At 43.5% G+C, this 27,881-nt stretch overlaps 1 protein-coding gene across 7 annotated transcripts in view; it reads right to left on the bottom strand.

Annotated features, from left to right (window-relative positions):
• The window catches only part of GRM4 (glutamate metabotropic receptor 4), a 506,939-nt gene that overhangs the window by 477,751 nt on the left and 1,307 nt on the right, over positions 1 to 27,881 (bottom strand). For 3 of the 7 annotated variants that reach the window (XM_077334406.1, XM_077334405.1, XM_077334404.1), the window contains exons 1-2: positions 13,621 to 14,631; positions 12,770 to 13,155 (exon numbers count right to left, since the gene is read on the bottom strand). The gene's annotated coding sequence lies outside the window, so the exon portion shown is untranslated. Of the gene's footprint in view, positions 1 to 12,769; positions 13,156 to 13,601; positions 14,632 to 16,345; positions 16,617 to 21,334; positions 21,455 to 22,151; positions 22,430 to 27,881 lie in introns of those variants that run through there. The other 4 variants (XM_077334409.1, XM_077334410.1, XM_077334412.1 and 1 more) reach the window with 4 other exon arrangements.

Here is a 27,881-nt window from a genome sequence, read left to right on the forward strand (position 1 = left end):
GTTAATACCAGCACCTTGAATCTGTTCTGGGCCACAACTGGCAGCCAGTGCAGCTGCCTCAGAACAGGCTGGATATGGGCCCTTCAAGGTGTACCCATGAGGACCCTAGCAGCTGCATTCTGCACCAGCTGTAATTTCCGGGTCAAAGACAAGGGCAGGCCCATGTAGAACAAGTTACAGAAGTCTAATCTAGAGGTGACTGTTGCATCGATCACTGTAGCCAGACATATTGAGCCTCACTATGACCCCACTATGATCTTTTCCCATCTTAGCTACAGCAAGTTCAGACGCAATTAGCCTATAATTAAAGTTGGGATATTTTATTCCAATGTGCATCATCTTACACTTACCAGCATTGAAATTTATTTGCTGTATTGTCAGCCACTCACCCAATTTGTGGAGGTACTTTTGAAACTCCTCCCACTCAGTCTTGCTTTTCATCATCCTGAACAATTTTGTGCCATCTGCAAACTTGGTCATTATACATTATACTACTCACCCCTAGTTCCAAATTGTTTATGAATAAATTAAATAGTACTGGCCCCAATTCTGATCCTTTGTGACTCTACTACTTACTTCCCTCCACTGTGAGAACTGTCCACTGATTCCTACTCTTTTCGTTGTGAATTTCCTGCATTCTGCAGAGGGTTGGACTAGGTTACCCTGGAGGTCCCTCCCAACTCTATGAAGCCAAATTGAGGTGACCAGAAATTAAATATTAGACCTTCCAGGGAAATTACAAACTGACAAGTCTCCAGGACTTGGTGATAACGCAATGATTCTGTGATTCTATGATTAAGTTTAAAGTAATGGAACATCTCTGCCATCCCCCATCTTGATTAAGCAATCCCTTTATTTCTGAGAGCCAGTTTGGTGTAGTGGTTAGGAGTGCGGACTTCTAATCTGGCATGCCAGGTTCGATTCTGCACTCCCCCACATGCAACCAGCTGGGTGACCTTGGGCTCGCCACAGCACTGATAAAACTGTTCTGACCAAGCAGTGATATTAGGGCTCTCTCTGCCTCACCCACCCTACAGGGTGTCTGTTGTGGGGAGAGGAAAGGGAAGGTGACTATAAGCAGCTTTGAGCCTCCTTCGGGTAGTGAAAAGCGGCATATAAGAACCAACTCTTCTTCTTCTTCTTCTTCTTCTTCATCCAAAAGCCCCCTCCTGCTCTGGCTGGTTTTTCTGCTCTGAAAAAGTTACATCTGTCTTCATTCTAAGTAAGAGGAACACAAGATGTCAAGAAAGGCCTTTGTGAAGACCCCATTCCTCCTCCAGCCAAGACCCACTTGGATAGTAGGGTCTCCCTCTTATTTTGGACTTTCTTTTGCACATTCTAAGTGCCAAGGGCATCTGCAACTTAGGGACAAGTACTTGTGACATTGTAAATTCCCAGGAAAGAAGAGGAAGTGTGTGCTGAAATTAGTAATTAGAATTAGCACAACCTCCTCAGCAGAGTGACATATTGTTCCCAATAAGAAAACATTTTTCAACACTGGAAACATTAACACAAGTGACTGCCAAGACCAGTGAGGTTGCTGTCATAAACCTAGACCTAGTTCTCCCCCACCTCCTTTTTAAACTTACTCAAGAAGGAAACTCATTAATTTATGCTCCATCCCTGTTTCAGGAGCTATCTTGCCTCACCCAGACTCTTTGTGCTCATGCAGATTAGGCTCACAATAGCCTAGCCAAGGTATTTTCCCTACTTTTCCCTGTCAAAGTCTGACAGCAGTTAACATTAAACCAGCCAGTGAGATTAAAATGTTTTATCTTGACTTAATCCAAAACCAGGATAGCTAAACTCAACTTCCCCTGGGGCCTCCATTTGTTAGCAAATTGTTCCTCAGATCCCAGATCCCTGCTGGTCAGAATTCTGGTTCGCTTTTGAGAATTTCTGCTATACACTGCAGGTTTTTATCTCTCCTTTTCTTCCTTGATGTTCTGCTCCTTGATGTTCTGCTCACTGTATTTGCTCCTGGACCTTCCAGACCTCAAGATTTAAGGTTGTAAATCCCCACCCTAAAATTTCCCAGTTTCCTTGCTTCTACCTTTTAGAAGTTTGCCATCTTTGGTGAGGTGTGTATGTGTGTAATTGCTTAGGGAAACAGATCTCAGGTTCCTAATTTAGGTTATTTATATTTTATTGTTTTGATTTTATTTTTTATACAATAAAGTAATTTGTTTAAGTTTACATTCATTTTCTTCTGTCATAATTTGATTCTGGAGCATCTCTACCAAAATTTGCTCTGGTCTAAACAGATTTATAAGGTCCTGCATTATTACTTTCTGGAACCCTGTAATGAGCTTATTTCTCCTTCTTGGTTCCAGTTTGCGTAACACCTTCATAAAAATTACAAGGATTGATTATATTAAAAAAATAATTAACTGCTTACTGGCCACAGAAAAGCTGCCTTATAGAAGAATGGATTTGCTTTGAAGTGAAGACAAAAAGTAAGTCACTGTGACAGGGCCCAGGCTGAGCAGAAGGGATCAGTGAAAACAGGAGAGGGATTGTGGCTCAGTGGCAGAGCATTGGCTTTTCATGCAGATCACAGAATCAATCCTTGCTATCCTCCAATTAAAAGTACAAGGAAATAGGTGATCTGAAAGTCACAGAAAGCAGTGGTGACTTTGATGGACCGTGGATGGTATCTGATGAAGGGAACTTTGATTCTCAGAAGCTTATGCCCTGGAAATCTTATTGATCTCTGAGGTGCTACTGGACACAAATATAACTTTCCTACTGCAGGGCAGAACAACACAGCTACCTTCTGAAACAATCTCTCGGTGTTCATGTGCTTCCAGTCACTGCTACCTTCTCCACCAGCAAGTCACAACAACAGGTTCAGGTACATTTTAAGCCCTTATTTAAAAAGCAATATAGGCAGCACAGTATTTTGTTCTCATATCTGTCATTCTAATACTTTGCATCCCAATCTATTCAGCATATTCAGAAAGTATGAATGATCATTTTGGTTAGATTATGCTATTGTTCTGTGTTTCAGGTCAAAGATTATTTAACAACTGACTACTCGATTTCTCTCCAGCCATTACAGGACAGCACCAATTTCCATCTTTTTCTTTAATATTATGGCAGCACATCTTCCTAGTGTTGTGCAGATCAAGCACTATATGTGGTTGCAGACAACTGAGTCAGAGCTGAAGCAAACTTCATCAGGAAGGTTTGTAAATAAATATGGGTTGAAAATATCTTTTAGTGGTTTCACATTTTCTGACTTTGCCCTCCCACTGATCTCTGCAAAAACTGCTGCTCCTGGGTAGTATGGGACCCTGAGAAATTATATGTATGCAGCAAAAAGAGAAAATGGGTGGAAATTCTCTTACTTGTCTGAGGACACACTGCTGATTGAAGTCACCATTGTCCAGCAAGAGTACTTCAATGGAAACTCTTGTGCAGTGGTCCCCAACCCCTGGTCCAGGGACCAGTACCAGTCCGTGGATCAGTCAGTACTGGGCCACAGCTTCTCCTCATCAGCTTCCCCAGCTGCTGCCTCAGGACTGCCCTGCTACTCTGCTGCCGGTTCACCTTTGGTGCTCTCTAGCGGCCGCCATGGCTGGGGCTCCCCCTAGGCATGGCACTGCCCAGCTGCTGCTGGCAGCGCCCCCCAGCGGGCAGCAGGAAGGCAGGGGCACTGGCAGGAAAGCAAGTGGAGCAGGGGCTAAGGCGGCGGTGGCAACGTCCCTCATCAAAAGACTAGCCCCCCCGCCCTGGGACTCAGTAAAATTGTCAAACATTGACTGGTCCCCGGTGATAAAAAGGTTGGGGACCACTGCTCTAGTATGAAACTGATTTAAAATTTATCAAGAAGATTGACAGCAAATTTCAAGGATTTAGCAAGGACCTGAGATTCCTCAGCCATTACAGGTGCTAACTGGCTAAGCAAAAATAGGAACACAATACTATTATTTTGGATGGTCTACGTATTTTATTACTCTAGATTTTACACCTAAGCCTTACCCTGTACTCCCTATATTTTGTATCCTTTGACCCTGCAGCTTACAACTTTTTCCCTTTCAGCTCAAATATAATTGTGCACCTAGTGAAGCCAGGTCTATATATGTGATGAAGTAGTCTGTAGTTTATGAAATTTCATGGTGGTATAAAATCTTATTAGGATTTAAGGGGCCACAAGACTGCAACAAATAAGGCTAACCTTCTGGCATTTCTGCTGCTGGCTGTTGTATGGTCTCTGTACCCCATGGTATACTGGTGCCCAGATGGCATCTCTCTCACAGAGAGAGAGAGAGAGAGCTTTGTGCTATAGACATTTCTTCCTCATACCCTGCCCCACCTTATTTTTTTACTTTTCAATTTTAATTTTATTTATTTTGTCATATTTTTAGGCTGCCACTCCCAGCCAGCCAGCTTGCAGTGGCTAACAATATATAAAATAACAGTAAAAACAATACCCTAATAATCTCCAAACCCTTCCAAATCCAGCCAGCCCTTCTCCCCTCTCCCCCCAAGACTTCTGATATGATGTAATCTGCTTTGCTAGGAATGCAGGTGGAAGGGCAGATCTCCTCCTCCATCTGCCCAGCCTCAACCAAATTCCTGGTGGAAAAGTTCCATCTTAGTTCTGGCAGGGCCCATAGCTCTTCCAGGAGCCTATTCCACCAGCCGGGACCAGGGCTGAAAAGGAGGCCAGGCAAATCTCACAAGGGCCAGGCAATTTTGCTGGCTGAGGGGAGAAGGGAGAGGGAACAAACCTAGCTTCTCACTGGGAAATCTGCAACTTTCAATGGGTTATAAATGAATAAAGGGAAAAGCTACAGAGAAATTATTTCTTTAAAAAAACAGTTCTCAATATTTCTGGAGTTTCCACTGTACCAGCCATAGTCTCAGCTTTCAAAGAAGCACAGCTCCATATCCATCAATGGACAAGACCTCTGGTTGAGGTAAGATCAATATAGCTATCTTGAAACTAATGAGCTAGATTCTAATGAGCTGGTACAAATGACTGTGATTCTATTTGTTTGTTTTTTCTCCATGGAATCTATGCAACATCTGAAGATATTAAAGGGTACTCTTTGTTCAAGCTTTCTTCCCTTCACAGACAAACACATTCAATAACAAATGGTAATATATACATGGTGTGGTAACAAGGGCACATGCCCTGGATACTGTTTGGGAGGTGGCACAGGAGGACTCTGAGACATAGGCCAGCCAGTCAGCAGCCCTCGTTCATCTGAGTCCCTCAGTGGTGGGCAAGCTGGCCAGTGGAACAGATGCATGAGGCAGCCTGGAGGAGATTTATAGGGTGAGTGGGCCAGGCCAGCCGACTAGAGGGAATGCACAGAGATGTGTAGGGCAGGCATTGTCATGGGTCAGGTTGGCTGGTTGAGGAGATACGTGGAATGGGCTGGCAGACAAGACAAGTGGAGTGGACTGGTGGGCAGGAGTACGCATACAGGGCAGGCAGGATGGGCTGGCCAGCAGAGGAGACATGTGGGATGTGCGGCAGACATACACATCCAATGACAAAATAGATTTTTTCTTAATGGTGAAAAACATTAAAAAAAATAGTCTCAAGGAACATTTGGTCCCCCATGAATCTGCCTTCTTCTCTGGATGTCCCCACCTTCTAAAATCAGGCAGGTAGCTACCAGAAAGCTAGACTTCTCTGTGGTAATTCCTAGTTGTGGAACTGGCCTACTCAGACTTGGTTGTCATCCACTTGGAAAGCTTTTGGCAAATTGAATTCTGTCCTGTTTTTCCACATTCTGAGCTATACACAGGGGCTATATAATGCAGATTAGTCAGTAACGACAGGTCTGAGCCAGATTTTGGAGGATTTCTCTTCACCAACCAATCCCAGGCCCTTTCTGACCTGCTTAGTGAGCACTTCGATAGGCCTGATCCTGGGGCCTGGTTACAACATTGCAAGGTTTAGCAGGAGGAGAGAGAGCAGCATGGTATAGCCCAGTCCTGTCAGATCTCAGAAGCAAAGCCAGGATGGTACTTGGATGGGAGACCACCAAGGAAGACTCTGTCAAGGAAGACAATGGCTAACTACCTGTTTCTCACTTGCCTTGAAAGCCCTTAGTGGCAGCTTAGTATAGTGTTTAAGAGTGGCAGACTCTAATCTGGGGAACCAGGTCTGATTCCCCACTTGTCCACATGCTGTCACCTGGGTGACCTTGAACCAGTCACAGTTCTTTCACAGCTCCTTCAGACTCACCTACCTCACGGTTTCAGTTTCGGGGAGAGGAGGGGTAGGGAGTTTTGAATTGCTTTGAGACTCCTTTGGGTAGTAAAAAGTGAGGTACTAAAAACTGCTTTTTCTTTCTTTCTGGGGTAACCATGCACATACATGCATGGAGATGGCAGGATTAGTTAGGTTAATGTTTGCAATTTAGAGTAGACCAGTGAGCGAGGCACCTTAGGAATGGTGTAATGCAGGCTACAGTGATTCACAGTGAGGATATGTACAGTTGCCAACTTCAGGTTGAGAAGGCAGTGCCTGGGGAGTGAATTCAGGAGCACTGATGCCATCCAAAGCTGATATTTCCTCCAGTTGAATTTATCTCTGAAGCGTGGAGATCAATTATAATTCCAGGAGAACCCTAGGCTCCACCTGGAGCTTGGAAGCCCTGTGCTAATACTGAGCTATCCATGTCACACACAATCACTTGGGGACACTGGACACCATACTGAGAATGGCCAGTGTTGCTAGGCAACTGTGAGCTATTTTCTGTTTCAACACAGCCACACTGATGGCTGAAGCTCAGTACTGGCAGTGGCTAGGGAGGGAGGTTAGATTGACCTAGCCCTGTATCCAGAGCACTAAAACACCTAGGGCCACTTTGAGGGAACGCACCAGGAGTTCTGGGAAAACTGGAGATAAGGATAAAAATTGTGGGCGAAATGTATGCTCTGCTACAGGCTTTCTGATCTGTGTCCCTTTTCTTTCCCTTGTGCCATTTGCCCTTGATTTCGCCTTCCCTTCCCCTTAGGTTCCCTGCTTTCATTCCGTGAGAGCTTCTGGCCTTGTGTCAAGATTGCTGAATCACTGCTGCATATGACCAGCCTATGAGTCATGAGAGGGAAGTCCCTTCCTCTGGGTACTTTTCAAACCGGAGCTGAGTAAAAGGGAAAGTTGTCAAGGAATTTGGCACAGAAGAATGTTTCCTTGGAGCAGAGACAAGTTTTCTGCTATCCTCGAGTTATTTCCCTTTGCCACAGTGAACTTCTGCCACTGATGATATCCTAATCCTCAAGAGAAACAGCAGGCCTAGGAGTGAACAGCTGGATAAATGTAACTGAGGAAGCTTTCATTATCTTTATGGACAATGAATAAGTTCAGAATTACTCTACAAATAAACTGATTGTAGGGATTTTTTTCTGCCTTAGCCTTCACATGATTATAAAAACTAAGGCTGCTTTCTGGGAGGCTGATCTGACAGAGGTCTCTGTGACATTCAGAGCTGAAGAGCAGGCAACTAGTGGCCAGTGGGACCAGTTCAGCTCCCAGGGATTATTTTCTGCTGTCCAGCATAGACCTGATCTGAAGGATATCCCTTTTGATAGGATTTAGTGAAGGCCCAGAATACAGGAAAAATTCCTTGTTGACAATATTTATAGCATTCCTTTAGCCACGGGCTTCTTTTAGCCCCATGAACCGCAGCAGACCTCTCCCTCTTTCATGTACCTCAGCCACCAACCCCAAAGCACAAAACAAGTCAGCTCTTTTTTAGCACACATATACAGACAGCAGCACATGATCTGTGACAATTCTCTTCCATGTACCTTGCCTGCTGATTTTCATGTGCAATAAAAGCACTGGCAATTTAAAATTTGGCCCTTATTACAAATTAGTAACTGACCAGAAAATAAGATTTTGAGACAACTTGACAGCCAGACCTTATACTGTAGGAACCTAAAAGCTCAGTCTCTGAGCTTCTAAAATATACTAGAAGCACATATGGTTAAGTGGGAGGGGCCATTGCTAAGCAACAGAATACAGGCTCAGTACATAGAAAGTCCTGGTTCTGTCCCTGGCATCTCCAGTTAAAACAGACCTTACGCAGCAGGTATTGGACCTTTCTCCATCCAGTATACTAAAGAGACACAGCCAGTCAGATCATACTGAGCTAAATGAGCTAACAGTCTGATGGTGTAAGTTGCTTCACATTTCCATGCAGAATAAGGAAACTCCTTTATTATAAGTTATAGGCCATCATGCTACTCTTAGGCTTTCTTGAAAGATATGATGGTTTGGTGGCTAACAAAAAGTTCCCCAAGCAGGCAAGCGGGCCAAGGAGACAGGCAGATTCAGCTCTTGGGCAGTGAATTGCTCAGACTGAGACTATTTGCACACTAGTGATACCCCTCACTTTTGACTTTGTCATTTCCGCACCGAGTTTTACCTTTCCTGCCCTGAAGTGTGTGCTCACTTACCCCTCGGTTAAAGATTCTCCAGTAAAGATTCCCCAGTTACAGCAATATCATTTTTTAAGGTGGATTCTAATTTGGGGCTGCCCAATGGAGAAATCCTTGCATTTGAGTGGTCCTTTTACCTGCTGCCATTTAGACAATGACATCATCAGCATGGAGTTGCCTGTATTCTTCTGTGATTACCTCCTGGAAGGGAACCAGTGCTGGCTCAGTATCATGGTCCAGGCTTTGCAGCTGATGAGCTCCTCTTTGGACCATTTACCAGGACCTCAAGCTCAGCCCCTCATCAGCAGATCCACATACCCAATGGGGGGGGGCTCCCTAATGACAGCTGCCATGCCTTAAGTGGTCAGTGCTCTGTTATTAGGCATCTGCTGCTGCTGCTGCTGCTGCTTGGTAGTGGCCAAACTGTCTCATCCACAGGGGTGGTCAACCTGTGGTCTTCCAGATGTTTGTGGACTACAATTCCCATGAGCCCCTGTCAGCATTTTCTGGCAGGTGCTCATGGGAATTGTAGTCCATGAACATCTGGAAGACCACAGGTTGACTACCCCTGCACTAAAGAACTAGGCAGATGGATTCCCTGCAGTAATGGCCCTTTCGCACCTCTCAATGAGAATCATTACTCTGGTTGATCAGTAACAGCATTTCCTTTTTACAGGATTGTTCCCAGCTTTTTGAGTGGCCCCTCTTGACCATCCTGATAAAGCTCATCCATCCACTAATATATTGGCATGTATAGATTTAGCCCATGTCATGCCTGCAACTATATGCTCCTCCAGGGGCTAAGTTTCCTTTTGTATGACATTTGGACAAGAAATCATTGCAAGTCAGATGCATGGTGCTAACTGGGGGAGCCAGAGGAAATGGAAACCCTGTTGCATTGTCAGTGCAGTTATTGTATCCCTAATTGTGGGTAGAGCCTGTACTGGGGGACAGTTTTGTACTTTTAAAAAACAAAACTTGGAAATGCAATGGAATCATTAAGGTGTATCACCATAATAGTCAAGATGGTAGAGTAAGGGTAAGGTAAGACTTTTCATAAAAAGTAACTGTCCCAGCTGAACAATATATTGTGGGCAACAAGGTTCCATTATTTACAGAGCTCTGTCTCCATCAAGCTCCCATTTGTCAGCTTCCCTCCCTCCTCCTCTTCTCCATCCTGACAACAGAGACCAGCCCTGTTCTGCCAATCAGAAAATGAGTTTGGGGCCATCCACAGTGAAAAGGCTGAGCACCAACAGAGATGGGAAAAGAGCAGTAATAATTCCACATAATTTCATTGCACGCACTAGAAACAAAGGCAGCCTCATTAGGATACAAACCCCTCCATCTCCCAGCTCTAGGCCATTAATGAGGACCTTTCAGTAACTGATCAAGACACATTTAGACACAATGAATCCTGCTGTGTTAACATAACCTAGACTCACACTCAGCTAATAAGTTCTGACCCAATACAGGCCAGCAGGAATTTCCCCCAGGAATCCTATTAAGACCTCACGCTTCCCTTCAGTGCCACCTCCTCCCTACCTCGTTCTCCTCAATTTACATTTTGGATTAATGACTGTCCAGATGTTTGAAACCATTACTTGAGAATTTGGGTCTCTAAGTGAAACTTGTATTGATAAGTAACTATATGTCCCTGCTGAATCCTTTGTTACCTGTTGCAATCTCTTACTCTTCTTGTGTGGTACATGTTGCATACCCAACACTGGAGATTTGTAGTAGATGTATTTTATCATGGGTGTTCTAATATTGACTATTATTATTTTATAAATATGAACACAAGAAGACGCCTACTGCATCAGATCAGTGGTCCACCTAGTCCTGCATCTTGATGGGCCAACTGATGCTGCTTGGGGTTGGCTGCCACAGCTAGCAACCCAGTAGGAGAAATTGGGGGCAAAGATGATTTTCTCAACTTTGCACTGATGCTCACTGGGAATTCTGGCACAAAACCAAAAGTGACAACATCATGACAGGGCAACACCAAAGGATTTTAAAGAAAATGGTTAAGTTTTAGGCAACTCCTCAAACATCACCCCCAATGTGATGCCATCACTTCCAGTCTTGTGCCAGAGCAAGCAATGCCAAGGAGATTTTTTTTTCTTTGAAGAGGCAGAGGGAAATGAGGGAGGTAAAGACAGGAGGTCTTCCACTATAGCCCTAGACCAAGGCCTCACATTAATGTTGTGTCCTAGAATTGGTGCTCAGAGATGTGATGCCTCAGCACGTGGAAGTTTCCCTTACTCATCTAAACCTTCCATTAATCTACCTAGAAAAGAGATTAGGCTAACAGGTTTTTGACTGCATGGATCACTTTGAGCCTCCTTTATTAATATCAGTGCACTATTTGCTATTTTCCTGTCCTCCATTATGGAAGTGAGTTTTTGCAACGTGACAAGTACTGCTTGCTTAGTGAATCGGCAGTTTCACATATAAAGCCCCTTAAGAGTCGTGATATGTCATCGAACCCTAGAGAAGTAATTGTTTTTAATCCTAGAATTCCATCTTGTCATCTGAGTTTGATTCAGGTTGTCAGGCTGTGGAGAAACTTGCAGACTCATAAGTGAGGGGCCATTTCATTCTCCTTTTCCCTATTGGTGCCTACTTGAGTCACTTGACACAGAGCAGATTATAAATTTAAGTTGGAGAAATACTGTATTAAGCTTCTCCACCCACCAGGTGACTGGGGGAGCTGGATGTGCAACACAGAGCCTGTCTGAAATACTTTCTTCTCCACAGCCTTGCCCTCTGAAAAAACAGATTCGAGAACCAGACTGCTTCCGTACCAGGAAAATATAATGGATTTGTATATTTAAATGGTCAGGTTTGTCTGTTTCCACAATGAAATTTGCCTCTTCAGGTGCAGACCCGAATTTCCCCATCACTCGCCCCGCAGCAAAAGAATCCCCAGAAAACTGGCTTTCGTTTTTTAAAGCAGGGCCTATCAGGGTCTAATTTAGAGCTCCCAAATATGGAAGTGTATGCAATCCAGTTTTTCCCTGCCCTGACATTTTGAGTTGTTTGGGAATGCCCTTTTCCTTATTGCTGTCCTCCCTCCCCCATCCTTCCCGCAATTCTGAAAAATCTACCTTTAAAAAAGGGTGTGGGAGAGGTGATCACATTACAGCACTGTTCTAAGTTTTAAAAAAGAATAACACTTTGGGCACTTGGGGGAAGAGGGGAGCCGATTAAGGGTGCAGAATTGGGGGGAGGCAATCAAAGGGTGGCAAAGGGTGGGATTAAGGGGCACAACAAAACCAAAGGTGCAAGCAAGCACCATTTTGCTAAAGACACATTTTTTGAGAAGGGGAATGGAGCAAAGCCTGATGGGTGGCTGCCTCCATCTGACAGTTCAGAAAGTATGTTGAGAATTTCAGCCTGGGAAACAAAGGTAGGAAAGCCCAAATTGGAAAGCCAGGTTTGATTCCCCAGTCCTCCACATTCAGCAAACTGGGTAGCCTTGGACTCTCTTCAAGCTGTTCTCACAGAGCAGCTCTATTTGAGCTCCCAGCTCCACCTACCTAACATAGTATCTGTTGTGGAGAGAGGAAGGGAAGGTGTTTGTAAGCCACTTTGAGACTCCACTGGGAAGTAAAAAGCAGAATACAGATGGATGGAAGATGGATACACATACACAAACATCTTCCCCCACCTTCTCCCATTCCTTCTGGTTGATCGCTGAGATATCAAAAAATCCTGCAGCTACCCTGAGGTAGCAACACCATCCCTTTCCTCCACTCCCCAGCAGTACCAAAAAGCGGCTGAGTATCCATCATCAGTGATTCCAAGACTATATTCTGACCTGCTGGACAGAGTTATACCTCTGGCACTTTGTACCTGCACTGCCATTTAGAAGCTTCGCCTAGTTGCCACACCTCCCACCATACTCCTACAATCAAGGAGAGGGATGATCTATCACAACTTTTACACTGAGAGCTATTGTGGTGCGCTTCTCCGCTTCCACTCCCCATCACCATGCTTCCAAGAGCAAGACCAAGTAGGTGCGGTGCATTTCCAGAGATCAGCCAGAAATCAGCCCCTCTTCTCAACTCCAACAGCCTGGTTCCCTCTTATTTAAGTCAATTAAAACCAAATAAATCTGCAGACAATTTTTTTAACTTCTAATGTTACTTATGAACTGGTTTTGTGATGTTTCATATATTTTACTGTTCAATGATATGTATTTTGCCAGTCTGAGAGGGGTAGTGTACAAATCATACTGTAAATGAATAAGAAAATAAGTTTAACAAATGAATAAAAAGAATATAGATGTTCTGTTCAAGCATTTAAGATTGAGCAAGGATCACAAAGGGGAAAAAACACAATCCTCTTTCCCTACCTTTAGTTCCGTTCTTATCCTAATGTTAAGGGCAGGCAAGCTTTACTTGAGGTTGCAGTTGCTCAGCATCTGTAGTCTTCCTGGATGGGTCTTCTCTCCATTGTCCCTGCCTCTTGGACAAAATGCAGACTCTAAGCTGAGGCCTGCATAGCATGAGACCATCCAACAGGCTGTCCCAAAGAGTTAATTTCTTGCCATTTGGCTCTTGGTTGTTTCCCTTTTGGGTGTGATCTGGCGGTAGAGTGTAAGGTAGTAAGACCCCATCCTGCTTCCAGCTAGGCTCCTTAGTAACACCAAGAGATTGAGTGTTTAGTGCTGGGAGCTTGATAGCTTCTTTCCTCATTCTTCTTCCTGTCTCTGACGACTGCTAGTCTGCAGCTGGGCTCCTGTGAAATACAGGAGAACAATCACAATAATGAGAAGTTTTTATACCCTGTTTTTCACTACCCCAAGGAATCTCAAAGCAGCTTACAATCGCCTACTCTTCCTTTCCCCACAACAGACACCCTGGGAGATAAGTGAGGCTGAGAAAGCTCTGACAGAACTGTAACAGGCCCAAGGCCTCCCAGCTGTCTGTATGTGGAGGAGTAAGGAATCAGACCCAGTTCTCCAGATCAGAGGCGGCTGCTGCTAACCAAAGCAACAGGTTGGTTCTCAGGGTGAATTAAAACCTCAAGGTGAATTCTTGGGCAGAGGGGGAGTTTTGGATCAGAAGTATTCTGAAATGCTTTCTAGTGTAAGCATCCCCACCCTCTGCCCACCATGGGCCCTCTTTCTATTCTAACCCCCTCCCCCCCCCAGATGGCCAATGACAGCAATATGCCCTGCACACTTGTGGCTCCAAGCCTTGCCTGCTGCCACCACCCAGATGCTGCAGGTGGGGCTTGGAGAAGAAAGCATGCCAGCTATTATGGTTCCTGCTTCCTTCTTATGTAGGTTTACCAACAACCTGGAGGCAAAAAATGTCCTGCCTCTTTAACCAAGCCTTGATGAGATGTTATTCACGAGGTGATGTGCCAGGAAAAGCTTCAGCTGCCCATGTCCACACATTAAGTTTCTGTTAAAGGGGCAACCCTGCTCATGTGCTGATCATCACTGATAACCCAACAGGTTACAACATGGAGTAAGGAAAGAATGGCAACATCTGGTCCACATGAGCTCAGGTGTCCTTCCGAGCAACGCCTTCAGGAACTTTGGTCTCCTCTTTCCCAGGGGAAATTTCTAGCAAGGAGTGCACAGGTGCTAAGGAACAAAGCAGAGCTCCTGAGTAAACAAGCTTCTGTGCCAGCACCAGATCTCAGCAGGATCAGTACCTGAAACAGGTGATTTACCTAGCATGTTTGTGCTTGAAGGAGAAAAGGAAGACAAGCAGGTAGCTGTTTTAAGGCATGGCATCAAGGCTCTGCCTCTACAAATTCCCTATTTGCCCAGCAAAGAAAAACAGTCTGTTAGTCATCAGCTGCTATTTCTTAGCCCTCCTACACACTCCCAGCCCCATTGAGGGAAATAATTGCCTATGACCCTCCTGGGAATGGTTTTGCTTTGTTGGTGTTCAGCTATGTCAATCTGTGCTCAGAGTCCTTATGGTGTCATGTCCCACACAGAGGAAGGAGGGTTGCGTTTCTGTGTAACCTGTAAAACTAACCAAGCTCAGAAGAATTACATGATCTGATGCCATATAGGGAACTGCTCCCTTGCAAACATCAACCTAGACTCAGATGTGTTTCTGCTGAAGTACCTGTCCAAGTGCTTTGCCATGGGCATGAAATTGCCATCTTAGACAGAAAACAAAAGGGGACATGTGTTCAGGAGTATAAATATTTCTGTACATTACTAGGCCTGAATCAAAATAAAGTAAGCTTTAGGCCAAAGTATTGATGGTGGGAAAAATGGCCCATCTTCATAGGACCTTGAACAAATTCTTGAAATGTATTTTTTTAAATATATATATATATATATATATATATATATATATATATATATATATATATATATATATATATATATATATATATATATTGTGGTATTGCACCGTTCCATCGTTATATTATTTTATTATACTGTTATACTGTTACATTATTCTGTTATATGGTTACAACCACTGTTATTATTTACTGTATGTTTTAACGAAGACTGTTTCATGTATCGTTGATTAGTTTTAATGTAAACCGCCCTGAGCCTTCGGGGAGGGCGGTATATAAATCTAAATAAATAAATAAATAATATATATATATATATTTATTTATTTATTTATTTATTTATATGCCGCCCTCCCCGGGGGCTCAAGGCGGTTTACATAATTGGAAGCTCAAGGTCATGCAGGGTACTACTTTGTTTGCTAACAGACGTTCTGTGTCTTTAACAGCTTTATATAGGCATTTAGCAAGTGAAACTTGTTCCCAGTAGGGAAATAAGGTGACAGGAAAACAGTCATTAAAGGCACAAGAGCCCTGCCAGAAAAAGTTGGCAACTTTACGTTTCCCACATAATTGGATCACAGGCAATATTCACAATGAGCAAATGATCAAGGGACACAAAATAGTGTCATCCCATTCAGTGTTTAGAAGCGTCTGGACTCCCAAAACAAGGAGTGAAGCAAGAGCTGGGGTCAGCCTTTTCCTGTGGACCCCCTTCTTGCTGTTTTTCCACTGGCCCAGTAGAAATAAAAATGGCATTGCCTTCTTTGCAAAAGAGATGGGAGGTTTCACTTCTTGTTTTCACTTTAACTCCTCCTTGACTCACTAGCAGGATTCTGTTGAATTGGAAGCTGCTATTTATTTATATCTCCCAAGGCCAACATTCTGTTCCACTGCCAGTGGAAGCATGCCTTCTGTTTATCAGACAGGCCAGTGTCTTCTCCTTGTTACCTTCTCATTTCTCACTCCCACCTGATATAGTCCATCTCACACAGATATATTGTGAGCTCTTCGGCACAGCATCTATGGCTCAGTTTCACATTTGTCTTCTACCTGAAGCACAAGGGCAATGATAACAAGGCACTACTCTTTATCAGCTGTAGATAGATGATAGTAACTCTTATTCTTTGCCACAGCTGTTCACATCTGAATATTTTGAACAAGCACAACAATATTACATTGTTCCCAAGAAGTCAATCCCACTTGGGAAATTACTATGGGTTGGCTTATCAGTCTAAACCTGATGAGACTTTTTAACCTCAGTATCAAATTACTGTCTCAGTATAGTAAGCCTCATTTGCAATGAAAGCATAAAGATTCATAGCTGGCAGCTGCTTTTATTGCAAACAGTCAAAAGCACAGTTGTAACAACTGGCAGGAAGCTTGGAGGAAGGTCTACAGAGCAAGATTAATGGGGTGTTCAGCCTTCTAAAGAGGGATGCAGTGATAAAGTGTAGCAAAATTCATGCTGTAGGAAAGAGGAGACTGAATTTGAACTGACAGCTGAGCCTTGAGCCTCCATCTAGAAGTTTCATATGATCCTACAGAAACTCCCAGAAAATAACTGAACTTGCTTTGTCTATCTAATTTTATCCTACTCTTCTCTCAAAGAGCTCAAAGCAAGTCCATGTGGCTCTTGTCTCTTCCACATTATACTTACAAGCTGTGATACAGGTTAGACCAGGGATTCCCGACCAGGCATCCATGGACCCCTGGGGGTCTGCGGCCTTTCATCTCCAACCTTAATGGACTTGGCTACAAGCTAAGGAATGGGCCGCATCTGCTCAGAGGGCTTGGTGGGTATGCCATGGGTGTAAAAATAAAAGTGGGGGATTTGATTGTGGTGTGGTATGTGGGCCTGGGCTGTCTTCTCAGCTCCTGCCCTTCCTTCCAGCCTACATGAGGCAGGGCTGTCATAACAGTAAAGGTGGGAGGAAGGAGTAAAAGAGGGCGAAGGGTAGGAGAGATGATATCACTGCTGGTGATGTCACTTCCAAGGGCGTGACAGGGAGGCGTGGCCAGCTGACAAAACTTCCAGGGCTCCCCGAAGTCTGAAAATTTATCTCAGGAGCTCCCCCACATTCAGAAGGTTGAAAAAGGCTGGGTTAGACTGTGGCCCAAACTGACTAGTAGTCTGTGAGTCAGGTCACGGTTCTCTCAATCTGATTTGCAGGCAATTTATTTCCCTAAATGCTGAACTGTTCAATTTGGATTGGGACTACGGTTCAGCAAGAGGGACTCTGCCTCTCCCTCCCCTCCCCCAATTTTCAGTTTTCTGAGTTGAAACAACCTTGTGGAGTTATTTGCTTTCCTTGGGTGTGATTTGGAGAAGGTGATTCATTGACTAATGTCTCATCTGGACCTCTGAGAAAGTGAATCCCATAATGAAACCAGCTGAGATTAGTAACTCAGGGAGTGGCACAGATCCCTATCTACCAAACTTACTTCATGCTCCTTTTCTATTTAGTTGAGCACTTCATATGATATTGATGATTTTGTTCACAATTGAAAATGAGCAACATTTTGAGTAATGTTGCATCTGTGCACTGCTAGCATCGAGCATATATATTGCCCAACCATCTGTTGGAGAATTTGCCTTAGCTTTGCCCTCACAGTGTACCTCAGTTGGATTGGAACACCTCTTTTGAGAAACATTAACAATAATGAAAAGGACAGATGAGTGTGGAAGACAGTTATAAGGAAAGTGGTGTGAAAATGCATATGCACAGGCATGCAAAACATCCTGCAATGCAATTTAAAACAATTGTGATTTTTAAATAAGCTTTGCATGCATGTTCAAAAGTACAATCAAACTCTCACCTCAGCTGGAGAAGTTTACTGTTTATCTCTTACTACTAGAGGTTGGTTCTTATGGAACTTTCCACATATGGTGGCACTTCTCTCCAATAAAGGAGACTTTTACCCATCAGCCTCCTGTGTCAGAGGAAATCTCCTTGCACCAGGTAAAAGCACTACTGTGAGGGGAATTCTGCCTTGAGAATTTTTCTCCCCCCTCCCAATCTTTCACCTTTACTATCTCAATATTACATTCCCACTACATCATAAACACAAATTCAAGGCAGTTAAAATCCTAAGGGACAAAGACAAAGCAGCGTGATAACATGGAGCTTTCTTGTGGTTTCCTAGCTTTTCATTTGACAGGCCATTTAATAGGAAAGAAGCATCTGCTGTGGAATATGCACTTCCCACTCCCTGCCTGGCTTCCACACATTTTATTCTGTGCCTACTGGCTCACCACAAAGTGCTGGTTGGGTTGTGTCCTCATGACTGCCCTGTGGTCATTGCCGCTTAATATGACTCACTCACTACATGGATATGAAGTTTGATTCTTCATACAAATATCCACAGCCCTTTGAATAGGAAGTCCCTTTTGCAATTTAGGGCAGAAATTCATTTCACACAGCCCCAGATTCAACTCCATCCCCCTCTGTCCCTGAACTGAAGCAAGAGGAAAGCCTAATTTCAGGGCCTGGCAGCCACATATTCCTGAGCAATATGACAGTGTTGCATATGTATGGCCTTTGTGTCACATCCGTGCGTCCGTCTCACCCTGCCAGCTTTGGAGAAGGTAGAAGGTTACTTGAACCCCAGCTATTTTCCTGAATACTTATGGAGTATTCATGAGCAGAAACCCAATTTTAGCCTGAACTCTCCTCCACCCCCACTTCCCAGTGCGAGGTGAGCAAAACTGAGCAAAACTTTCACATGGACAAATGATTTCAGGTGAAATCTGTATCTTCATTACTTTGGACTTTCTTTGTATGCTATTTATTCATTTATCTTTATATGGAATGTGCACGATTCATGAAATCTGCCTATAAATAACCAAAAATGTATGGAATGTTTTGCTGAAAACCATACTACATGTCTAAACAAATTTCAACAAGATGCGCCTTTGGCTTCATATACCAGCTATGAGATGGAGAAAAACAGCTTTTACAGGGCAGAAACAATAGTAAGTACACTTCTGAAACAAATATGGGGGATTGATAAAATCTGTTCCTATATAGTATTAGAAATACAGAGTGTTCTGTTCGTCTTCTGAAGTATGATAAGTAAAAATTGTTGTGTAGGACAATAAAAGCTATAATGATCATTTGGTATCAGTGACCTGCTCTTCAGTTCAACATTTAATAATTAAAACAATGTGCCTAGATTCAGTTCCATCTCCATGGAGGCGTGTTTCACAGGGATGCCAGTCCCCAAGTGGGACATGGGGACCCCACGGAATTCCAGGTCTTCTCCAGACTAGGGAGGAAATGGCTGATTTGGAGAGTGGACTCCATATTATACAACACTAAGGTTCTTCCTTGCCCCAAATCCCACTCACTCCCAGCTCCACTCACAAAGATTCCAGGTATTTCCCAACCCAGAGCTGGCGACCCTATTCATAGCACATATCCTAGCCTCTTGTCGTGTTTTGACTGTAGCTAACCACTGCTGGTCTGACTGCTAGTTTTTTGTGTACTTGGGGATGCCTTCGTGGTGAAACTGGCCCCACAGGCACCTGAGATGACCCAAGGGCCAAGCCTCTAGATCGGTTTACCTCTCCAGCCTTACCCGTCTACCCCTTGCCAACCCTGATGTAACACATATCATATTCCCTTAAATAGCCTCCACCAGATGAACAATTAGAGTTGTATTTGTCTGGTTATTTGGACCTTGGCTTTATTCTATTATAAAAAGGCTGTCTTCAGTTTAGAGCCTGGACCTCCATCCTGGATGCAGAAAGGGGAAGCTGTGAAAATCTCACACATTAGGGCAACTCATATCCAAGTTGGGTCTTCCCCTTTTTTTTGTTTCGTGGTCAGAGAGAAGCACGTTGAGTTTCTACAGGGGTGCAGGCATACCACCGTGACAGCATGTTCAGAAAAGGCAAAAATTAACTTTATCGGTCTTTGCAGTCATTGAGTAGAAACAGAAAAAAGGGATGGCTGAGCTAAAACTGTAACAAGTGAGCAGGTACAAACATGTATGCAAACAGCAATGATGGGGCATGAAGAAGACATCATGGAATGTGGGGTTCGATAAGGTCATAGTTGAGGGGGTGGCCAAGAGGGGAACAGCAACAAGTAGATCTCACACAGTGGTGTCCTAAGCAGAGACAACTTGATGTAATAGTTAAGATCAGTGAGGTAGGTGAGAATGAAAGAGCTCTGACAGAACTGCTTTGCAAGAACAGCTCTAACAGGACTGACTAGCGTAAGATCACCCAGTTGGCTGCATATGGAGGAGTGGAGATTCAAACCCAGCTCTCCATATTAGAGGCAGCCACTCTTAACCACTACACCAAGCTGGCTCTGTTTGATTCCCCTTGTCAACATACAGCCAGCTGGATGATCCTGGGCTAGTCACAATTTTCTTAAAACTGCTCCGAGTTTTCTCAGCCCCATCTCCCGCACAGATAGTCTGTTGCAGGGAAGAAAAGGCCATTTTGAGATTCTCTTGGATAGTAAAAAACAGGGTACAAAAAACACCTAATTCCATCAAATCAATGGGCTTAAAAGAGTGTGATGTTTCTGTAAGGAAACACAGTTCTTAGTGGTGCCATCTAATCTGGGAGCCCTGAAGTATACTGATCTGCATCTACAGTTGTAGGCAACCCCAGCATGCAAAACTCTCAGCTGTAGACTGATATTGTATGACATTGGCTGAGTTCTTGTCTTCCGTGTTTTTGCTTACTTAAAAATTTCCAGCCTGTCAGTATATGTTTCTGAGCCAGCATTCAATACTAGCATAGAAACAAATCTAAGACAATATGACAATTATAAAATGGTACACAGCACTTTAAAAGCTCTCAAAGTCCTCAAAGTATAGTAAAAGGCCACAACAGCATTGTGTGTGCGTGGGGGGGGGGGGAAACAGCTAACAAAATCCCTTGGCAACTTAGTAACTGAAGATCAGGGGTCAGCAGCAGAGAGGAAATTTATTAATTCCTTTGAAATATTTATTCAGCACCCCCTCCCCACCAACAAGAGGGCCAAAGTTACCCTATAATAAGTGTTTCCAGCCCACCAGTTAAGCAACATAAAAAACATTTAAACCACCAAACTCCTGTTGCAGATACCCATGGCTACTGCCTACAGATGGGATGAGATTAAATGGGAGGCTGGAATTATCCACGCATCTGGTACACCTGGATAGGACACTGTTTTGGAACAAGAACTAAACGTTGTAGGGTTGCCAGATCCCCTTTGGCCACTGACAGGGGATGGTGGGTAATTGTGCCAAATCTATGTTGAGAAACTCCTGGAGGTTTGAGGACAGGGATTTCAGTGGGGTTCAATACCATACACTCTTCGCCATCCAAAGCACCCATTTTCTCCAAGGGAACTGATTTTTGTAGTCTGGAGATGAGCTGTAATTCCAGGGAATCCCCAGGTCCCACCTGGAGGCTGGAATCCCTAGAACATTGTTTGGTGTTGCTAATTTGTGATGGGTAGAAGAGAATTGCAAATGGGGTCATGATGATGAGAAAGTGCCTTGACAATATATGAATCGTTATGGTATCTCTTACTGAAGTGTCTATTTGATCTGTTTTTTCTAGGAAAGAAGCAGCCAGTTAAAATCTGTCCCTCTGTGTGAAAAAACAACTCTGAGATAAGAAGAGACAAATGAAACGCAAAACCTGCTGTGGGTTGGCTAGAAAAAGAACAGGGAACACAGGATCTCTCCATCTCTCTCTCCCAGGAGAATCTGATGTGGAGTAGCAGATCTGTTGCCCAGCAGGAGCCCTTCTTGCCTCCACCTGTTCTTATAAAGGTAAATAAAGCCAATATTACAAACCACCATAAGACTCTAGAGAACTCTCCTCCATAGGAAACCAACCCAGGTAAGTGTTGCTTCTAGAAGCACTAGCAGAAAAGGAGATAACAGAAAAGGACATAACATTAGTAGTCATTACATTTCAGGTTTCCAATAAAAAGGAAGGCAAGCAGGGAGGAAACAAATTCCGGTCGCTCCCATCCATGTGTCCAGGAAGAATGACTTCCTGCAGCAAGTTGACTGTGTGTAAGATAAAATGCATGGCTAGGCAGACAAGTAGAAGAAAGCCACTAACTATCACAATCACTTTCCATTAAGTGGGAAATGACTTGCATGGCATGTAGATGGCGCACAGGAAGGCCCCATATGTAGCCATGGTGTGAATAATGTGCAGGCTGATCAGAGTCAGAAGTGAAGCCCAAAATTCCAAGTAGATCAGCTGTGATGTATTGGACATAAGTCGAACAATGCCCGGCATTGAAATTTCTGTATGCAAACTAATGTCCTACCATTGATCAATATGGCCCCTGGCAATGCTGGAGCAGCCAATGCCCTCTAGTGGCAGGGAGCACCCATGGTGCCTGGGCACAACGAGGAAAGCTCCTTGTTTATAAAGTCAAGGCATTTGTCAGGTGTATAGGTGGAAATGGAAAACACATTGTTGTACTTGAGTGGATCACCTAACATTCGCAGCAGCAAGGCAAATGCCGTCCTTTCCGATGTCACCTGTGCTGCAATGACGCTCCCACTGTATCAGGGTGAAACTGTTGTTTCAGAGCCTGCACGAATCAGCTGGAATATGCAAGATCTGTAGTGTGCATGATTCAGCAGCATGTGAAGAGACTCCTACAGGGGGCACCAGAGGATATGGGTATTTAGCATGGTTGGATTATTTTTTTTAAATAACTTTCTCCAGAATCCAGATTGGCTCAATTGGAGGCACTTCCTCCCTGTTTGTCTGCAGAGGAAGAAGAAGAACAAAGTTAGTCAAACTGTTAGAATGATCTTTCCTTTACAAAGTTGTTTCTATTCTTAATAAAGCTGTTTGTTCTTTAAGCAGCTGGTTCTCCACTCTTTGCATATTGAAACTCTGCAAACTGTACAAACTCCCACCAACACCAACCACACTGCCAAAGGCCAGCAAGGGAATGAAATGACTGCTCTGTACCACATCAGTGGAAGGAAAGGTGAATAACAGAGGAAGCCAAAGGATTCTGATGCAGAACTTCTTGGAATATATGAGATCTGCAATGTGCATAACTGAGTAGAATATAAAGTGATGTCCTGCAGGGGGCATTGGAGGAGATGTATATTTAGCACAGATAGCAAAATAACTTCCTGATGATTTTCACAGTATCTCCTCCAGTGTCCTGATAGGCTCAACAGGAGACTTCCTGTTTTTCAACTACACTTCCCCCTGCTTGCCACCACGAAATAGGAAATTTGCTAGGGATACACGAGATTATGAGGGTGGTAATATATACCGCTGGCTGAAATCTAAAAATTCCCGTTTCAAATCCAAATTGGTTAGCTGGGACCCAAATACTTTCTCTGGATCTGATATTGAAACTCCCAGTATATCTGGGGATGAATCCTGTTGTTCCAGACCACAACGACCCATTACGAACACATGTCGACTGGACCAGTTTAAACTGGATTTTTCATTGCGTCATGATCTAAACAGAAACAGGTAGTTTTCAAAGATACATCTCCTACTTATGCTTCCACTATTGTTTCGTAAGTTGAATGTCCTGAAATCACTACATTTGAACAGCTTGTATTAAGAGATTTATTGGAAATGGAAAACAAAAATAAATGGGCTGCAACCAGTCTCACTTTTGAGGAGTTCAATGCTCTTTCCACTTTAAGGAAGAACAAAACAATTGCCATTAAACAGGCTGATAAAGGAGATGATATAATTGTCCTCAACACTGAAGACTATGAACATGAAATAATTAGGCAATTATCGGACAGGAATTTTTACAAACCTTATGGCGTGAGGGTTTTATGGGGTTTATATGACTTGTAATATGCCGTGCGTCCACGGTGAGTGGTGGGCTAGAAATATAATCAATCAATAAATAGCTGGTAGAACTGTTTTTAAAATGGTTTAAAAGTTTTAAAATCACATGTAACATTCTATTTATTATGTATGTTTTATAAATAATGCTGGAAGCTACCTCGAGCCAGCATGCTGGTAGGCACGGGGAATAAACAAACAAACAGACAAATACTGAAGCCCAGACAGCCTCTACAAAAGGATAGTATTGTAGTGAATATCTTGCACAGGTTAGAAAAAGGAATGATCTGTTTCCCCCCTCTATTTGTAAAAATTGGTTTAATTTCAAGGGATGGAGCCCAACTGGGTTCTGTTTATTAGAGCTGTAGAATGCATGAGTACCGTTGTCATGAAACTAGTCAAGCCTACCCCTGTATATTCTTGTTAATAACCTGATGTTGTTTTAAACACACCTGTCTCTGCTATGTGAGCCTAAGATAAGTAACTTGAGGGAATATCCTATTTCTGAGTTGCAAGCCACACAGTGTTAGAAGTGATCCTGTTCGTTCTTTGGGTCCCCAGCACTGTAAAAGAAGATGCCTGATTATACCCTTTATTCAATAATGAAGCATTCAAGCTTCTATCAGATTTGACATTTGTGGTGAATTTAGTGGAGAACTAGAGATGATAGGCTGGTAAAGAAAATTACAAAATTGTAGTCTTGCTTTACCACATAGGAGAAAAAGTCCTTGAGAGTTAGATATGCAAGGGGTATTTGCAGATCCTGACCATCAAACTTTAGCAGAAGTTTTAACAACCTTCCAATCTTACTGTGGAGCCAGGAAAAATCCTGTGTTGGAGAGAGACTAGTTCTGACAGTTACAATATAATAAGGCTCCTGGAATAAAGGATTTTATCACTGAGCAAAGAAAAACATAAAGGTTCTGCCAACTGCAGGACCTCATGCTAAGGGACAAGATTGAGTTCAGTTTACCTGAATTCCAAGTATATAAGAATAAATTTTAGGAAAAACTGGCACTCACCCTTGAACAGGCTAGGGATATTTGCAAACTGAAATATCTTTCCCAGACTAGAGCTGTATCTGAAGAAGAAACATTGCATGCAATTCAGTTCCCTGCATGGGAAGGCAAATTCCAGAAAGAATTCCAATGAAAGCCACTACCCTAGCAAGGACAAAGATTTGCAAAAAAAAAAAAAAAAAAAGTAGAAGTGCACACAACCCCAGGTAGTGTCCAGTCTTTGGAACAATTTTTATAAATGCTCCAGGAAAAATCATTTTGCAAAAGCATGCAGCCAAAGTAAACAATGCACAGCTAGATAGGGGCCTACGTCCAATCAATGGCTTTTAACAAACAGTGGTCTATCTAATGCATGCTACAGCACAATTGCAGTAACAGCACTGGTACCCTCTCAAGGTTGGGGAACAGGCATACCTTCTCCACATAGGCTGTGCAGTAAGCTATTGAGATAGGAATGGTGTAAGTACAGTGCTTGCTCTATACATCTTGCCACTTGACAGTTACCTCACCCACTGCCACTTCTGCCTCTCAGGGTTGTCAGCTCCAGCCTGGAAAATTCCTGGAGATTCACAAGGCAGTGCCTGGGGAGGGGGGAAATCTGGGGTAGGATTTCACCTAGAATTTATGGTATACTGTGCAGCTTGCCCTCTTAAGCTGCCATTTTCTCCACAGGAACTGATCTCTGAAATCTAGAGATGAGTTCTGATTCCAGGACAACTCCAGGTCCCATCTGGAGTTTGACAACCCTACTTAGGGTCCCCTAGCATCTAACCTCCCTTCCTTCTCTCCCACAGCTTTCTTTAAAAACAGCACAGCCAAACACATGTGCCCTATAGGGCTTTGCAAACTCTCATGAGATTCCTTCTCAGGAGAGGTCAACCACCAGGAAACCCAAAATGGTGGTTAAGCTTTTGCAAAAGAAAGTGATCATGGGTGATGCCCAACTGGGCTTGTGGAGCTCGCTTTGTGGCTTTTTTTTTTTTAAAGTGGGCAGCAGGGAGGGTGTCAAACAGAATACACTGTGCTGTTTCTCTGGTGGAGGAGGCAGCAGCAGCAGGACAGATGCTGCCATCCTATCCCACCTGCCACCAAAGTGTGCCCTCTCCCTTGAGTCTTCCTTTGTGGTAGATGGAGTCACTGAAGCAGTCGTGCAAACTTAAATGTACTCCGGGGAATGATAGAGGACAGGAAGGCCTAAAGGATCTGGTCCATGGGGTCGCGATGGGTCGGACATGACTTCCCACCTAACAACGAAACTGGATGTGCAAAAATACTATTTGGAAATGATGCCTTAAAATGAAAAAAGGAACTATTCGATTACGTACCCCAATTTTCCCTCAAAATCTTTTTGCTGTTGTTGTTCATTGCAGGTCTTGGAGAGATAGGCAAAAGAAACCTTTTTTATCATGCAATGCAGTGTTTTTTAAAAATAGATAAAATCATATCTAATTCACAATTTTCATTCCTCATCAAATATTGTTTCCTGCCTAGTTAACTATTCCCTATCCAACCATTTTCTTCTCTTCACACCTGTTTCCCCTGGGAATAAGCCCTGCTAAGTACAAGCAACAGGACGAGCAGGGCATGAAGGCAAAGTCCAAGCAAACAACAAAACCAGCTAGTCTTTCAAGTGCCATTGAACTGGTGGGGCTGATACAAATAAGCAAGGCTATTCTTCCAATTTGCCATGTTCTGTCTTCTCTCAGTACAACACTACACAGGCCCCCACTACCACAAGCCTCTCTCTGCATTCCCATTTCTTCTGCACTTGTTTCATTCCCCCGCCCTCAGGGGAAAAAGTAAGCAGTTTTTATTTGGACTTCTGCACATTATTGTACTTTCCAGTCCCCATTCTTGAAAGACTGCCCCAAAGGCACATTTGTAGTAGGGTTGCCAACTCTGGAATGGGAAATTGGGAGCAGAGTACCTGAAGAGGGTAGAGTTTGAGAGGAATTCTGCCATATACCTCCAAAGCCACCATTTCCTCCTGGGGACTTGATCTATATAATCTGGAAATCACTTTTAATTCCAAGAGATCTCCAGGTTCCACCAGGAGATTGGAAAGCCTAGTTTGGGCAAAGTATGGCTGAAGAGTGCTAAATTTCCAGATCTATTTGTGAACTTATGCTGAGTAGAGCTCAAATAAGGGTTGATGTGGGAAGGCATAAAGTGAGGGAGCTTTGCCCTACATGTAAGATACTGGACACCAACATAGGTACCAGATGATTATTTGGGCTATTGCAGTAGTATGGGCATATACAGGCTGTAAACTAGTATAAATGCCTAGACCCAATTTCTCCAGCATAAGTAAATTGTGAGTCATAGCCTCAGGTCTAAAAATGCTATCCCTAGCAACAGATTTCTGATATTATAGTAACACAGATGAAAAGGCATACATTTGTTTACAAGAACTGTTCGGCACAGCACAGGTTGGTGTTCCATGAAGAAACATCTGGACACATGGAAGTGACTTCTCTTAACTTCCAGCTGCTAGAATCACATTCAAAGTGACCCACAATGTATGAAATACTTTCACAATGTTACTTTTCCATGGAAACAATAGCTGTTATTATCACCAGGATGCTATAAAATGGAAAATATATAAAAGAAGGTGTGTCAGTAAAATCATTCCGAGGTGTGCTCTCATGACACACCATGTATTAAAAAAGGTTTGGCTGTTTGGCATCATGAAACCTTCTCTTTGCTTGGAAATAAGTCTTATGGAAATCAATGGAGCTTACTAATAAATACATGTGTATAAGTTTACAGTATAAATATTACGGCTTAGTCATACCCATATTTACTCACAAGCAGTCTCACTAAATTCATTGAGTATGGCTATTTCCACACAGTAGCAGAGCTCCCATGAGCCTCTTGTGGCGCAGAGTGGTAAGGCAGCGATATGCTGTCTGGAACTGTCTGCCCATGAGGTTGGGAGTTCAATCCCAGCAGCCGGCTCAAGGTCGACTCAGCCTTCCATCCTTCTGAGGTCGGTAAAATGAGTACCCAGCTTGCTGGGGGGTAAGCGGTAATGACTGGGGAAGGCACTGGCAAACCACCCCGTATTGAGTCTGCCATGAAAACGCTAGAGGGCGTCACCCCAAGGGTCAGACATGACTCGGTGCTTGCACAGGGGATACCTTTACCTTTAGCAGAGCTCCCAATAGAGCGGCATCTACAGGAGCAACAGTCTTCCTCACACTTTCCCCCCTCCCCATAGTCTTCCACACACTTGCTTCTGCCCCCTCCCTCCAAGCATTCAAAAAAAGCATACCACAGTCTAATCCTATCTGCTTGGAATTAATTCTCACTGAGTTGAATAACAATTATTTAGGATGGACTGAAAATTTGATTGGGACAATTGCAGCTCT

The sequence above is a fragment of the Paroedura picta genome, chromosome 4 (genome assembly GCF_049243985.1).
Source record: "Paroedura picta isolate Pp20150507F chromosome 4, Ppicta_v3.0, whole genome shotgun sequence".
In the NCBI taxonomy this organism is placed as follows: Eukaryota; Metazoa; Chordata; class Lepidosauria; order Squamata; family Gekkonidae; genus Paroedura; species Paroedura picta.